This window comes from Rattus norvegicus, chromosome 14, assembly GCF_021556685.1.
Source record: "Rattus norvegicus strain SHRSP/BbbUtx chromosome 14, alternate assembly SHRSP_T2T, whole genome shotgun sequence".
Lineage (NCBI taxonomy): Eukaryota > Metazoa > Chordata > Mammalia > Rodentia > Muridae > Rattus > Rattus norvegicus.
In genome coordinates, this window is record NC_141547.1 from 38,052,546 (window position 1) to 38,068,516 (window position 15,971).

Consider the following 15,971-nt stretch of genomic DNA (forward strand, 5'->3'; position numbering starts at 1 on the left):
AATAGTCATGCTTCTTTAATTCATATTCTAGTGCTACTTGTTTCTATTTCACAGTAAATATTTCAAGTTCTAAGGATGCACACAACCATATTTGGTTGTCTAATGGCAATGAAAATGTATAATTATTTTGAGGAAAAGCATGAGCTCATTTCAGGTGACATTCTTGTTCTCTATTAGAGCAGTGGTTCCCAACCTGGCGGTTAATGACCCTTTCACAGAGGTCACCTAAGACCATCTGAAAATATAGATATTTACAATACGATTCATAATAACAGCAATATTATAGTTACAAAGCAGCAAAAATAGTTCATGGTTGGAATCACCAAACATGATGAACTATTATTATTAAAGGTATTAAAGGGTAGCAGCATTAGAAGGTTGAGAACCACTGTATTAAATACTATTAAACTTTTCAGGAAATAAGAAATAATTTACATAAATAAATAATAAATGAAAGTTCCTGTCACACAGCCTGGAATATTTTTGCTGGGCAATGAGTAATTGATGTCTAATTTATCTGAGGTGTCAACAGAGTGGTCGGGTTGCATCTGTAATCCTACTAGCATATGTTATGTAATATTTCTAAAATCTAAAACATAAAGCATGAAATTTCCTAGCATAATTTGAGTGTTTGCCTGAGAAGCTGATGCTTCATGGTAACTTATTTTCCACGTGCTTTCTAAATGCCATTTCCATTATTTTGCTATTGATTCATAGTAGAGCATGGGTGGGCACTATCTTCCAGACCAACATTGTTTCAGGCATTACAATTGTGACTAGATTTTGTCTTTGCCCCCCCCCGACTTCTCACAGATCATCTCCTCCCACCCAGATCCATCTCTGTCTCCTTGGAAAATAAACAGGCATCTAAAGAATAATAATAAAATAAGATAAAACAAAACCAAACATAACAGAATAGAACAAAATAGAGGGAAAACAGCCAAAGAAAGGGGACATGAATGCTACATAGACTCAGTTACCTACACATTCATACACACATGAGTCCCATCAAAATCCCAAACTGAAATTCATATAGGATATTCAATGATATGTAAAGAATAAATAAATAAACAAATGAAGCATTGGCAAAACATTATGAGACAAAATACATTCGAAGATGGTGCTGGGTATATTACGGCTAGGCATGGGGCCTACTTGCCCTTAAAAGGGTTGGTGTTCCCAGTGAGAGACTGGGGTAGAGAAGTCATTTTTCATTTGCAAGTTAATATCATTTGTAAATAGTGTTTGGCTTAATTAAGTGTGCTTGTACCACTTCTCTCAGTGCTGGTGTTTCTTTTGATGCAGACCCGTGGAGGCTCTCCATACAGTACTTAAGTTTCTGTGTGTTCATGTGTGCCTTGGTTCTGCTATGTGTAGAGGATTCTTTTTCCTTGGTGTTCTCCATCACCGGTGTCTCTTTCCATCTCTCTACCTTCTCTTCTACAGTGCTCTCTGAGTTCTGGAGTGAGGAATTTGAAGGAGACATCCCATTTAGGACCAAGTGCTCCAAACTTTCTTACAATCTGCACACCAGCCAGCTGTGGGTCTCTCTGTCTGTTCCCATCTACAGCAGGAGAAAGCTTCTGTGCTTGTGTTGTGCAAACACTGATCTCTTACTATAACAGAAGATAATTAGGAGTTATTTTATCTCTGTGATTCTTTAGCAGAATATGAGTATTTTGCTTTCACCTAAAATCTAGTCTATTGTCTTTTTGGCACCGAAGCACTTTCCCACCACAGAGAGTGAGTCTGAAATTCACTCAGATATTTGTTTGTTATTCCCACAGGCTTTCTTCCAGCAATGCACTAGCGTATCTTTCAAGTAGTTCATCAGCATAGATCAAAGAGTTTGCAGTGTGTTTGATATTTGCATTTCTCCATTGGTAGAGTGCAGAATACTTTTTGTTCCAAAAGCACTAGTCTATAAGCTGGGTAGGCATCAGCTAGAATTCTGTTTATTGACTTCTGTAGATTCATGTCTACCCAGCAATGGGGCTCTTCTGCCACATTTTTCGAGAGCAACCTATACCTTTGCCAATACCCTGGGTTCTTTGAGAGTTCTCATGGGAGGTTTTTCACCAACAAGTCTGTTAGATGTAACCCAATCCTAGTATTGAAGCTTTATTTAGTGATTCAAGACATCCAACTTGGGATTTATTTTTCCAATATTTGGTGATTACATTTAGATCGTGTGTGTGTGTGTGTGTGTGTGTGTGTGTGTGTGTGTGTGTGTGTGTGTGTTTGTGGTGTATAATTTAAGAAGGTTTTACTACATCAGGTTTCCATATGACCCCTTATAGAGTCATAAATTTAGCTGTTCCTTTTCATATTCTTGTTCCTCTCTTCTCCAACCCCATCTTTCCTTTCCTCTTTCATTTCCAGCCTTCTCCATCCAGCCCCCACATCCTGCCTAGTCCATCCATAATTATTCCCTTTCTTACAGAGGTACATTATTTTCTCTTAGTTCCTTATTCTTTACCCCATCTCTGTGGTTACATAGATAACATACTAACAAAGGTTAACATCTAACATCTCGATATTAGCAAATGTATACCATATTTTTTATTTCTGGGTGTGGATTACTTCCTTCGGGATGATTTGTTTTGTTTCCTAGCTGCATCCATTTATCTGCAAATTAAAATTTAACAGCAGAGTAACATTCCATTGTGTTATTAATTTTTTCTTTTCTCTTCCTCAACTACTACCAGATCCTCCCCCTCCTAACCCAACTTTATGTTTTCTTTTTCTCCTTAACAGAAAAAGAAGTAAGATAAATAAAACAAAACAAGATAAAAATCAAAGCAAGCAAACAATAAAAAGGCCAAGAAGATTAAATATATCAAAACCAAAAGCTTACACACAAGGAAAACTAACCGTGGAGTCCATTGAGCATCTCCTCAGCTTGAGACCTGGTGTGCAGTGTGGCTGATATCTATTGGGAAGGAAAAAAAGGATTTTTCCCTTTCCCAGAAGGAATCAAATGGAAATAGATTATTGATTGGGTATGGGCTCCCAAATTCATTTATTTTTTATTCTTCATGCTGAGATTTGTCTGTTTTGAACCTACTTAGATATTGTATGAGTTTCCATAGTCTGGGATTTCATATATGTGTCATTTCCACTGTGTATGGAAGATGCTGTTTCCTTGGAGTCATACATCAACTTTGGTTTTTTCAGTTTTCCTTCAAGAAGGCAAAATTCCCTGAGACTTGAGTCATTCTTTGTGTATTATTCCCTTGGAGTCTATGTTAATTTCAGTGCATTGAAAAAAAGAAATTTCTCTGATGAGTACTGAATAAGGCACTGCTCTGTGCATATTAGTGTCATCAGAAGTCATTTTATGCCTATGCTTATTTAGAAGAATAATAGAATTAGGTTTTCCACTATATACTTCAACTCTAAAGTATCTAAGAATCTGAAACAAACTACACTCATATACTACACTAACTTTGCATCCTACTGAACAGCCATTTGTTTATGAATGTTAACTTTACTGTTTGGGCTTAAATAAATATACTTGATTTCATTTTAAACCTTGAATTTCAAAGCCCTTCTTTTTGTTTTTATTTAGAGTATCCGACTTTGAGTGATTTCCACTTGTCCATAGAGTGAAGATTTGAGATTCCTGAATAAAGGCTATTAAAAGGATTTTTTCTTTTTTAACAGCACTGCTATACTGTACTTTTTATTCTTCTCTGAAAAGATCCACTTTCAAATAAACAATCATTGTGAATTACACTCAGATAGTCTAGTTTAATTTCACCCTATTTATAAGATAGGGAGTACACACCATTATTACTTCTATTAAATGTTTTGTTAATGAATAAAAGACTAAATGAGATATTGTGTATAATGTTCTTTCATTTTCTTGCAAAATAACTAAAGGCACAAGAGTTTCTATGATCTTTTGAATAATTACCCTTCAGAAAATTTTTAGTTGGTAGGCATGGTGATGCACACCTGTAATTTATTCAGTAACTCAGTTAAAGAGAAAAAGACACAGAGTTGAAGTCCAGGCTTGGAAACTCAGAAATATCAAATGTAGCTTTCATGATATGATACATCACTTGGTAAAAGGACAGAAGGAATGCAGGAAGAAAGAAAGAGGAAAGGAGGGAAGGAATAAAGGAGAAAAGGTTAGAAGGAAGGAAAGAAGCAAGCTGTCAATTATTTCATATGAATATAAAAAATACTCCTTCATTTTCTCTTATCCAAGAATACAATTTTTAAAAATCTAAAATTAAAACATTCATTCTCATAACTTGGAAAAATTATAGGAACTATAGAAAATTATCAAAATGTAAATGAATTTGTATTTGTATTAAATTATTTTATTTATTTACATTAAAATATTTCACCTTGTTCTTGCTCCCCCTCGCTGAGTTCTTTTCCCCATTCCTCGTCCACTTTGCTTCTGAGAGGGCGCTCCCTCTCCCATCCATCGATCCATCCCCACCTTACCCCCTCCAGTATCCACCTTCCTTGGGGCATTAAGTATATACAGAATGAAGCACAACTCCTACCACTAAAACCAGATAAGGTAGTCCTTTGTTACATATGTGCCTGGTGCTACTGGCCAATCCAAGCATGCCCTTTGGTTGGTAGCTTAGTCTCTGGGAGCTCTGAGAAGTCCAAGTTAGTTGATACTGTAGTTCTTCCTATGGGGTTGCCATCCTTATCAGCTCCTTCAGTCCTGTAACTTTTCCTTATGAGTTCATGACCTCAGCCCAGTGGTTGGCTGTAACCATCTGTGTCTATCTCAGTTAGCTTCTGGAAGGGATTCTCAGAAGACAGCCATGCTAGGTTCCTGTCTGTGTGCATAACATAGCATCCATAATAGTGTCAGGGATCGGTACCTGTCCGTGGGATGAATCTAAATTTAGGCCAGTCACTGGATGGCCTTTCCTTTGGTCTTTGCCCCATTTTTGTCCCTTCATTTCTTTCGGACAGGAATAAATTAGAGGTCAAAAGTTTTGAAGGTAAGAGAGTGACCCTATCTCTCCAAGGAATGTTTACCTACTGGAGCTGATCTCTTCAGGTTCCATCACCCCACTCTTGTGCATCTCAAGTAAAGCCATGCCCACTGAGTCCTGGGATGCTATTAAATCCCCAGTCTCTGGGACATCCTAGAGGTTCTCCCCAGCTCCCACTCCTGGCTGATACGTGTTCTCATTCATTTCCCTGGCCCTCTAGGCCTCTCCCCTGTCTCCCTGCACCTGATCCTGCCCTCCTTTTCCCCTCTCCTCCCCCTCCCACTCAGCTCCCTCCTCTCCTCCCTCTGCCTCACTATCTTTTTCCCTCTTATGTGGGATTGAAGCATCCTCACTTGGGACTTCCGTCTTGCTAAAATTCTTACAGTCAGTTGTATCATGGGTTTTCTGAATTTTCTGACTGGTATCCATTTGTCAGTGAGGACATGCCTTGAATATCCCTTTGGGTATGGATTACCTTACTCGGGATGTTATTTTCTATTTCCATCCATTTGCATGCAAAATTCATAATGATGTCCTCATTTTTAATAGCTGAATAGTGTTCCAATGTGTAAATGGACCACTTTTTCTGCATACATTCTTACATTGAGGAACATCTGGGTTGGTTAAAGGTTCTGGCTATTACAAGTAATGGTGCTTTGAACATAACTGAGCAGCTGTCCTTCTAGTATGACAGAAGATCTTTGGGGCATATTCCCAGAAGTGGTATAGCTGAGTCTTCAGGTAGAACTATTTCTGATTTTCTGAGGAACTGACAGATTGGTTTCCAGAGTAGTTGTACGAGTTTGCGATCCCACCTGCACTGGAGGAGTGTTCCTCTTTCTCTACATCCTTACCAATGTTTCCTGTCACTTGAGTTTTTATCTTAGCCATTCTGATTGGTATAAGGTAGAATCTCAGGGTTGTTTTGATTTGCATGTCCCTGATAACTAAAAGATGCTGACCATTTAAGTACTCTCTGACCATTCAAGGTTCCTGTGTTATTTGAAGTTTTGGTTTTTTGTTTGTTTGCTTTCTTGTTTGCTTTTATACATTTTGGATAATAGCCCTCTATAAGATGTAGATTAGTGAAAACCGTTTTCCAATGTGTAGGCTGCTATTTGTCCTATTGAGAGTGTTCTTTGCCTTGTAGAAGCTTTTCAGTTTCATGAGGTTCCATTTGTCAATTGTACTCAGAATCTGAGCCATTGGCATTTTTATTATTGGACTTGAACATCATACAAGGTAATAAATGTTAATCAAATTGTAGTCTTCTACATGCAGAAGCCAGTTATACCAGCACTATCTACTGAACATGCTTTCTTTATTCCATTGTATGTTTTTAGCTTCTTTGTCAAAAATCAAGTGTCCCTAAGTATGTGGTTTTCTTTCTGGGTCTTTAATTCTATTCCACTGATCTACCTTTCTGTTTCTGTACCAATATCATGTGGGTTAAATCACTATTGCTCAGTAGTACAGCTTGCAGTCAGAGATGTTGATTCCCCCAAAAGTTTGTTTATTTATTTATTTATTTATTTATTTGGTTTTGTTTTTTGTGGTTTTTTTATATGCATATTTATTTATTTATTGGATTATTTCTTTAATTACATTTCAAATGTTATACCCTTTCCCGGTTTCCTGTACATAAGCTGCCTGTCCCCTACCCATCTCCCTCCCCATAAGGGTTTCCCCCATCATCTACCCCTTCTTCCCACCCTCACAGGCATTCCCCTACACTGGGGGTCCAGCCTTGGCAGGATCAAGGGATTCTCCTTTCATTGGTACCCAATAAGTTCTTCCTCTGCTACAGATGCAGTTGGAGTCAGGGGTTAGTCCATGGGTAGTGGTTTAGTCCCTGGAAGCCCTGGTTGATTGTCATTGTTGTTCTTATGGGGTTGCAAGCTCCTACAAGCTCTTTCAATCCTTTCTCTAATTCCTCCAACAGGGGTCCCATTCTCAATTCAGTGATTTGCTGCTAGTCTTCACCTCTGTATTTGACATGCTCTGGTTGTATCTCTCAGGAGAGGTTTATATCCAGTTCCTGTCAGTATGCATTTCTTAGCTTCATCAATCTTATCTAGTTTTGGTGGCTGTATATGGTCAAAATGTGGGGCAGACTCTGAATGGCTGTTCTTTCAGTCTCTGCTCTAAACTTTGCCTCCATATCCTCTCCTATGGATATTTTTGTTTCCTCTTTTAAGGAGTGAAGCACTTGCATTTTTGGCCATCCTTCTTCATGAGTTTTATGTGGTCTGTGGATTGCATCTTGGGTCATTTGAGCTTCTGGGCTAATATCCACTTATCAATGAGTGCATACCATGAGTGCTTTTCTGTCATTGGGTTACCTCTTTCAGGTGATATTTTCTAGTTCAATCCATTTGCCTATGAATTTCATGAAGTCATTGTTTTTGATAGCTGATTAGTACTCCATTGGTACTACATTTTCTGAATCCATTCCTCTGTTGAAGGGCATCTGGGTTCTTTCCAACTTCTGGCTATTATAAATAAGGCTGCTATGAGCATAGTGGAGCATGTGTCTTGTTATATGTTGGAGCATCTTTGTGTATATGCCCAGAGAGGTATAGCTGGGTCCTGAGGTAGTGGTAAGTCCAATTTTCTGAGGAACCTTCAGACTGTTTTCTAGAGTGGTTGTACCAGTTTGCAATTCCACCAACAATGGAGGAGTGTTCCTCTTTCTCCACATCTTCGCCAGCATCTGCTGTCACCTGAGTTTTCTATCTTAGCCATTCTGAGTAGTGTGAGGTGGAATTTCAGGGTTGTTTTGATATGCATTTCCCTGATGACTAAGGATGTTGAACGTTTCTTTAAAAATATGGAAAACTTCATGAATTTGCCTGTCATCTTTTTGCTGGGGCCATGCTAATCTTCTCTGTATCACTCCAATTTTAGTATATGTGCTGCAGAAGTGAGCATTAGTAAACATTTTAATTCACTTATAATTTTGTAACTTTTCATACTGAAATGGATTACTCTGTTTCATTGTTGAGAAATGTTTTTTGTTATCCTGCTTTTTGCTTTTTTTTAATATGTAGTTGAGAATTGCTCTTTTCATGTTTGTTAAGATTTGTTTTGGAATTGTGATGGGAGTTGCATAGAATCTGTAGACTGCTTTTGGAAAGATGGCCATTTTTTTTTACTATATTAATCCTATTGATCCATGAGCATGGAAGATCTTTCTATCCTCTGAGGTCTTCTTTGATTTCTCTCTTCAGGGACTTGAACTTCTTGTCATAAAGACCTTTTGCTTTTTTGGCTAGATTTACACCAAGGTATTTTATAAAATTTGTGTATATTATGAAGGGTGCTATTTCCCTAATTTTTAGCTGGATTATCATTTCTATAAAAGAAGGCTACTAATTTGTTTAAGTAAATTTTATATCCAGTCACTTTTCTAAGTTATTTAACAGCTATAGAGGTACTTTGGTAGAATTTTGGGTGTTGTTTAGTAATATTAACTTATCATTGGCAAATAGTGATAACTTGACTTCTTCCTTTCCAATTTGAATCCCCTTGAATTTGAATCCTCTTTCTGTTGTCTAATTGGTTTAGCTAGAATTTGAGTACTATTTTGAATTGATAGGGAAAGAGTGGGCAGCCTTGACTTGTCCCTGATTTTACTGGGATTGCCTCACGTTTCTCTCCATTTAATTTGATATTGGCTGTTGGTTTGCAGTATATTGCTTTTTATTATGTTTAGGTAAGTGACATGAATTCTTGATCTCTCCACGACTTTTAACAGGAAGTGGTGCTCTGTTTTGTCAAAGGCTTTTTCACTTCCAATAAGATGATCATGTGATTTTTTCTATAAGTTTGTTTATATAGCTGTTTATGTTGATAGATTATCATATAACTCATCATCCCTGGGATAAAGCCTACATGAACCTGGCAAATGATGGTTTCGACGTATTCTAGGTTTCGTTTCAAAGAATTTTATTGAAATTTTACATTCATATTCTTAAGCACAGTCTGAAGTTCTCTTCCTTTTTTGGGTCTTTACATCGTTTAGGTACCAGAGTAATTGTGGCTTCATAGAATGAATTAGGTAGTGTACCTTTTGTTTCTGTTTTGTGGTATTGTTTGAGGAGTATTGGTATTAGCTCTTCTTTGAAGATTCTGCAGAACTCTGTGTTGTCCAACCCTTAGCCCCAAAGAAAGTCAACCCTTAACCAGGGGTTAAGAAGGCATAGAATCACGGACACAGATTCTGAGAGCCAGATGAGATGCAGAAGCAGACATGTTCATTGTTATATCTGGGAATGACTTTATACCTACTGTCCATGTCCCTTCCATCTGTAACTCCTCCTTTGTCACAGCTGGCACAAGTCAATTGGCTGTCCAGGTCACAAGGTCTTTCTTTTTCAGATCTGGGTATCAGACAGATTCCTCTGGGGTTCTGCAGAAGTACTGATAATGCATGTGTGGGCCTTTGAGGGCTGCTAGTCAGAACATGCTGACCTACTCCTCCTACAAGTCTGCACTAAAATCTTCTGGCCCTGGGATGTTTTGGTTAGGAGTTTTTGTAATGTCTCCTCCTATTTTTTTAAGGGTTCTGGGACTGCATAAATAGTGTTCCTGTTCTTGATTTAACTTTTAATGTGGTACTTGTTTAGAAAATCAATGATTTTGTCTAGATTTTCAAGTTTTGTTGCTTATAGGCTTTTTATTAGGATCTGATCATTTTTGAATTTCCCCAGTTTCCATCATTATACCTTCCTTTTCATTTCCGAGTTTGTTAATTTGGGTAAACTTTTTATACTCTTTAGTTAGATTGGGTAAGGATTTATCTTTTTGTTTTCTCAAAGAACAAGCTTTTGATTTTTGTTGATTTTTTTTTGTATTGCTTTCTTTGTTTCTAATTAGTTCATTGAAGCCCTGAGTTTGTCAATTTCCTGCAGTCTACTCCTCTTGGGTGTGTTTGATTCTTTTTGTTCTAGAGTTTTGAGATGTGCTGTTACATTAATAGTGTAAGTTCTCTCCAATTTCTTTATGATGTCTCTTAGTGCTTTGAGTTTTCCTCTTAGCACTGCCTTCATTTTCTCACATAGGTTTGGATATGTTGTGCTTTTATTTTCATTGAACTGTACAAACTAATTTTTTTCTTTATTGCTTCCCTGACAAACTCATCATTGCTTAAATAATTCTTCAGTTCCCATGCGTATGTGAGCTTTCTGTTGTTTTTGTTGTTATTGAAGTCCAGCCTTAATCCAAGGTAATTTGATTGAATACATGGGATTATTTCAATCTTCTTGTATCATCTGAGGCTTAATTTGTGTCTCTATGGTCAATTTTGGAGACTTCATGAGGTGGTGAGAAGAAATGAATATCTTTTTGTTTTAGGGGTAAAATGTTCCTGTAGATTGTGTGTTAAATTAATTTTGTCCTTAATATATGTTAGTTTCAAGGTATCATTGTTTAGTCTCTGTTTCAAAGTAATATCAATTGGTGATATAAGGGGTATTGAACCCCCATTATTACTGTGTGCGGTTCAGTGTGTGTTTTGAGCTCTAGTAAATTTTTATGAATGTGAGTGCCCTTGCATTTGGGGTACAGATGTTCAGAATTGAGAGTTCTTGTTGGGGTTTTCTTTGATGAGTATGAAGTGTCTTTCCTCATCAGTTATGATTATTTGTGGTTGAAAGTCTATTTTATTGAATATTAGAATTTTTTGACTCCAACTTGTTTCTTTGAACCCTTTGCTTGGAAAATTTATTCTAGCCCTTTTATTCTGATATTACCTGCCTTTATTGCTGAAGTGTGTTTCTTGCATACAGAAAAATGATGGATACCACTTACATACCCAGTCAGTTAGCCTGTGTCTTTTTAGTGGGGAATTGAGTTCGCTGATGTTGAGAGATATTGAAGACCAATGACTGTTAGTTCTTGATATTTTTGTTGTTGGATGTAGTATTCTCTGTGTGTGATTCTCCTCTTTTGGATTTGTTATGAGATGTTTAATTTCTTGTGGTTTTGGGGGGGAGGTGTAGTTACCTTCCTTGTGTTTGAGTTTTGCTTCTAGTACCCTCTGTAAGGCTGGATTAATGGAAATACATTGTAAAAGTTTGGTTTTGACATGGAATATCTTGGTTTCTCCATCTATAGCAATTGCTGCATACAGTAGCCTGGGCTACCATCTGTGATCTGAGTCTATATGATATCTATCAAAAATCTTCTAGCTCTTAGAGTCTCTCTTGAGAAGTCTGATGTAGTCCTGATAGGTCTGCCTTTATATGTTACTTGGCTTTTTTCCCTTACAAGTTTTAATATTCTTTTTATCTTTTGTATATCTGGTGGTTTTATTATTATATGGCAAGAAAGTTTGCTTTTCTGATCCAATCTACTTGGTGTTCTGTAGGCTTCTTGTACATATATGGCCATCTCTCTTTCATTAGGTTAGGAAAGTTTTCTTCTGTAATTTTGTTGAAGATGTTTCTTGTCCCATTGAATTGGGAATCTTCATCCTCTTCTATTCCTATTACTCTTAGGTTGGTCTTTTCATTGTGTACAAAATTTTGTGGATATTTTGGTTTAGGAACTATTTACCCCTTATATTTTCTCTGATTGATGTGTCAATATCTTGTATGTAATATTTTTTTAAAATTTTTTCATCTTTATTGACTTGGGGATTTCTTATTTACATTTTGATTGTTATACCCTTTGCCGGCTTCCAGGCCAACATCCCCCTAACCCTTCCCCCTCCCTTTCTCTATGGGTGGTCCCTTTTCCATCCTCCCCCCATTACTGCCCTTCCCCCAACAATCACTTTCACTGGGGGTTCAGTCTTGGCAGGACCAAGGGCTTCCCCTTCCACTGGTGCTTTTATTAGGCTATTCATTGCTACCTATGAGGTTGGCGCTTAGGGTCAGTCCATGTATAGTCTTTGGGTAGTGGCTTAGTCCCTGGAAGCTCTGGTTGGTTGGCATTGTTGTTCATATGGTGTTTTGAGCCCCTTCAAGCTCTTCCAGTCCTTTCTCTGATTCCTTCAATGGGGGCCCTGTTCTCAGTTCAGTGGTTTGCTGCTGGCATTCGCCTATGTATTTGCTGTATTCTGGCTATGTCTCTCAGGAGAGATCTACATCCTGTTCCTGGGGGCCTGCATATCTTTGCTTCATCCATATTTGCTTATCTAGTTTGGTGGCTGAATATATATGGGCCATATATGGGGCAGGCTCTGAATGGGTGTTCCTTCTGCCTCTGTTCTAAATTTTGCCTCCCTATTCCCTCTCAAGGGTATTCTTTTCCCCCTTTTAAAGAATAAGTGAAGAATTCGCATTTTGGTCATCCTTCTTTCATGTGTTATGTGCATCTAGGCTAATTTGAGCCTTTGGGCTAATATCCACTTATCAATGAGTGCATACCATGTGTGCTTTTCTGTGATTGGGTTACCTCACTCAGGATGATATTTTCTAGTTCCATCTATTTGCCTATGAATTTCATAAAGTCATTGTTTTTGATAGCTGAGTAGTATTCCACTGTGTAGATTTACCAGATTTTCTGTATCCATTCCTCTGTTGAAGGTACCTGGGTTCTTTCCAGCTTCTGGCTATTATAAATAAGGCTGCAATGAACATAGTGGAGCATGTGTCTTTGTTATATGTTGGGGCATCTTTTGGGTATATGCCCAAGAGAGGTATAGCTGGGTCTTCAGGTAGTTCAATGTCCAATTTTCTGAGGAAATTCCAGACTGATTTCCAGAATGGTTGTACCAGTCTGCAATCCCACCATCAATGGAGGATTGTTCCTCTTTCTCCACATCCTAGCCAGCATCTGCTGTCAGTGGAGTCTTTGATTTTAGCCATCTTGACTTGCGTGAAGTAGAATGTCAGGGTTGTTTCGATTTGCATTTCCCTTATGACTAAAGATATTGAACTTTTATTTAGGTGCTTCTCAGCCATATGGCATTCCTCAGATGAGAATTCTTTGTTTAGCTCTGATCCTCATTTTTTAATAGACTTATTAGTCTCCCTGCCATCTAACTTCCTAAGTTCTTTGTATGTTTGGATATGAGCCCTCAATCAGTTGGAGGATTGGTAAAGATCTTTTCCCAATCTGTTGGTTGCCATTTTGTCCCAACAACAGTTTCCTTTGCCTTCCAGAAGCTTTGTAGTTTTGTGAGATCCTATTTGTCGATTCTTGATCTTAGAGCATAAGCCATTGGTGTTTTATACAGGAAATTTTCTCCAGTGCCCATGTGTTCAAGATTCTTCCCCACTTTTTCTTCTATTAGTTTGTGCGTATCTGGTTTGACGTGAAGGTCCTTGATCCACTTGGACTTAAGCTTTGTACAGGGTGATAAGCATGGATCGATCTGCATTCTTCTACATGCTGACCTCCAGTTGAACCAGCACCATTTGCTGAAAATGCTATCTTTTGTCCATTGGACGGTTTGGGCTTCTTTGTCAAAAATCAAGTGACCATAGGTGTGTGGGTTCATTTCTGGGTCTTCAATTCTATTCCATTGGTCTAGCTGCCTGTCTCTGTACCAATACCATACATTTTTATTTAATCACTATTCCTCTGTAATACTGCTTGATTTCGAGGATACTGATTCTCCTGGAAGTCCTTTTGTTGTTGAGGGTAGTTTTAGCCATCCTGGGTTTTTTGTTATTCCAGATGAATTTGCAAATTATCCTGTCTAACTCTCTGAAGAATTGGATTGGTATTTGATGGGGATTGCGTTGAATGTATAGATTGCTTTTGGTAAAATGGCCATTTTTACTATATTAATCCTGCTGATCCAAGAGCATGGGAGATCTTTTGATCTTCTGAGGTCTTCTTCAATTTCTCTCTTCAGAGGTTTGATGTTCTTATCATACAGATCTTTCACTTGCTTAGTTAAAGTCACACCGAGGTATTTTATATTATTTGGGTCTATTATGAAGGGTGTCGTTTCCTAATTTCTTTCTTGGCTTGTTTCTCTTTTGTGTAGAGGAAGGCTACTGATTTATTTGAGTTAATTTTATACCCAGCCACTTTGCTGAAGGTGTTTATCAGGGTTAGCATTCCTGTGTTTCTTTAAGGGAGTTATTTATATCCTCCTTTATGATCCCTATCTATTATATTCATCAGATGAAATTTTAAGTCAGAATCTTATAATTTGGGTGTATTAGGGTATCCAGGCTTGCTGTGGTAGGAGAACTATGTTCTTTTGGTGCCAAAGTACATTGACTTTCTTTCACTTTTATTCTTGTGGTTGCCTTTTGACTGTATTATGTGTTATGGCAGATCTCCTGGGAAACTGGTAGGTGTGGGGTCCAGGAGGCAGGTCCACAGATCTGCCGCAGGATCAGATAGAGTTGAAGACCAGAAGGCACATAAACAAATTTACAAAATCATATAAATTATTATATTTTAAAGGAATCTTCCTGCTCTCGTAGGATACTCTAAAAGTCAACCCCAGCAATATACATAGTAAATCATGACTGAAAAAATCCAAATTCTTGGAAATGAAACTTTCATTTATCCCCAAAATATTCTGAAAGGTAGATGTAATTTTCTTCAGCTTCTTCTGCATGTATATATTTGTACAGTTTTTCAGTGAACTACCTTCCTTCTCCCGGAGAGATTGATCACTGAGTGTTGATAGGATTGCCTGTAATAATTCCAGAGAGAATGTAGGTTAGCTGGCTTTACTAGTTCCTATGACGCCGCTGGTATTTTAAAAGTCTAGGGGTTGGGGATTTAGCTCAGCGGTAGAGCGCTTGCCTAGGAAGCACAAGGCCCTGGGTTTGGTCCCCAGCTCCGAAAAAAGAAGAAGAAGAAAAAAAAATAAAAGTCTAAAATATCTTTCTTCCTACAGCCTAATTCTGGGACATCTTAAAGCATCTTTTCCTACTATTAGAGCCTGTGAAGCTGCAGTTAATTTTACCAGTTTTATCAGAAACTATGTAAACCCTGATACTGCACTTATACTGGGAAAGCCGATCGCCTCATTACTGGGTATGGATCTTTTGTTCACTCCATGACTTGACCTTTCGGTGTATAAGATCATCTCCTTTGAAGAACTCTTTCCAATTATCCATAAGACTGGGGTAAAGATCAAATTAGAGGAATCGCTCAATTTTAAGTTCTAAAAGAAAAGCATCTTTTCTTACTGGTGATTGCTGAATTAATTCAAATGACTTCATAGTTCCATGTTTAATCAGAACTAAGGAATTCATCACCAGTGCACTGATTTGTTGGATTAGAATGAAAAAGGTCACTTTCATTATTTTTTTTTACCTCTTTAATCTTTCTTTCTCCTTTGAAAAGAACAGATTGAATGCATCTTGAAAAGACATTTTTCCTGTATTATGTGAATCAATTTGATTCCCTATGAATAGTGTTCGCTTGGCTTTTCAATGCGCTTAAAATGGATATAAAACGAGAGGCATCCAGTGTGTACCTATTTTGTCCAAAAGAATATCCTAGGGAAGATTTACATATAGCCTCTTTATAGCATTGGAACATATCAGTTATAATATCTGAAAATAATTCAAGCTTACCTCTTTCTCTGTGTCCATTCTCTTCTACCATTGATTCTGAAATTATTAAAAGAAAAACTGCAGTATAAGTTTGTATTCTCTATGAATAAAAATGGTAGTACTTAGCTTTTGCTCAATCAACTTATTTGCTAAAGGAATGAAATAACTGCATTATACAAGAAGATTATTTACTAATTTATACTGTATATTATCCATCTATTTTCCCTGGTGCTAGGAAAACATTGCATTTCTACACAGGAATCTGTTATTCAATAATACATTGGGAAAAGGTGAAGAAGGTGAAATGCTGATTTTGTTGTTGATTTCTTATATACATGGAAAAGTGAGGCTGAGAAACATGCTGTCATCTCTGTATCATTTTCTGTGGTTTTATATAGCAGATGACAAAAATCTTGACAGATTTAAATTGGATACATGTAGTTTTATATATTTTGGTAGTTTACAAGCCTGGAGTGGATCTGAATGAGATAAAAAGCAAAATGTTAAAATATCTGAATAT

General features: G+C 37.4%; 1 non-coding gene across 1 annotated transcript; it reads right to left on the reverse strand.

Annotated features, from left to right (window-relative positions):
• Positions 1–7,797: 7,797 nt before the first annotated feature.
• On the reverse strand, positions 7,798–7,904 carry LOC120096743 (U6 spliceosomal RNA). Its single transcript, XR_015637809.1, has one exon. It is a non-coding gene; the product is annotated as a U6 spliceosomal RNA (small nuclear RNA).
• Positions 7,905–15,971: the final 8,067 nt, after the last annotated feature.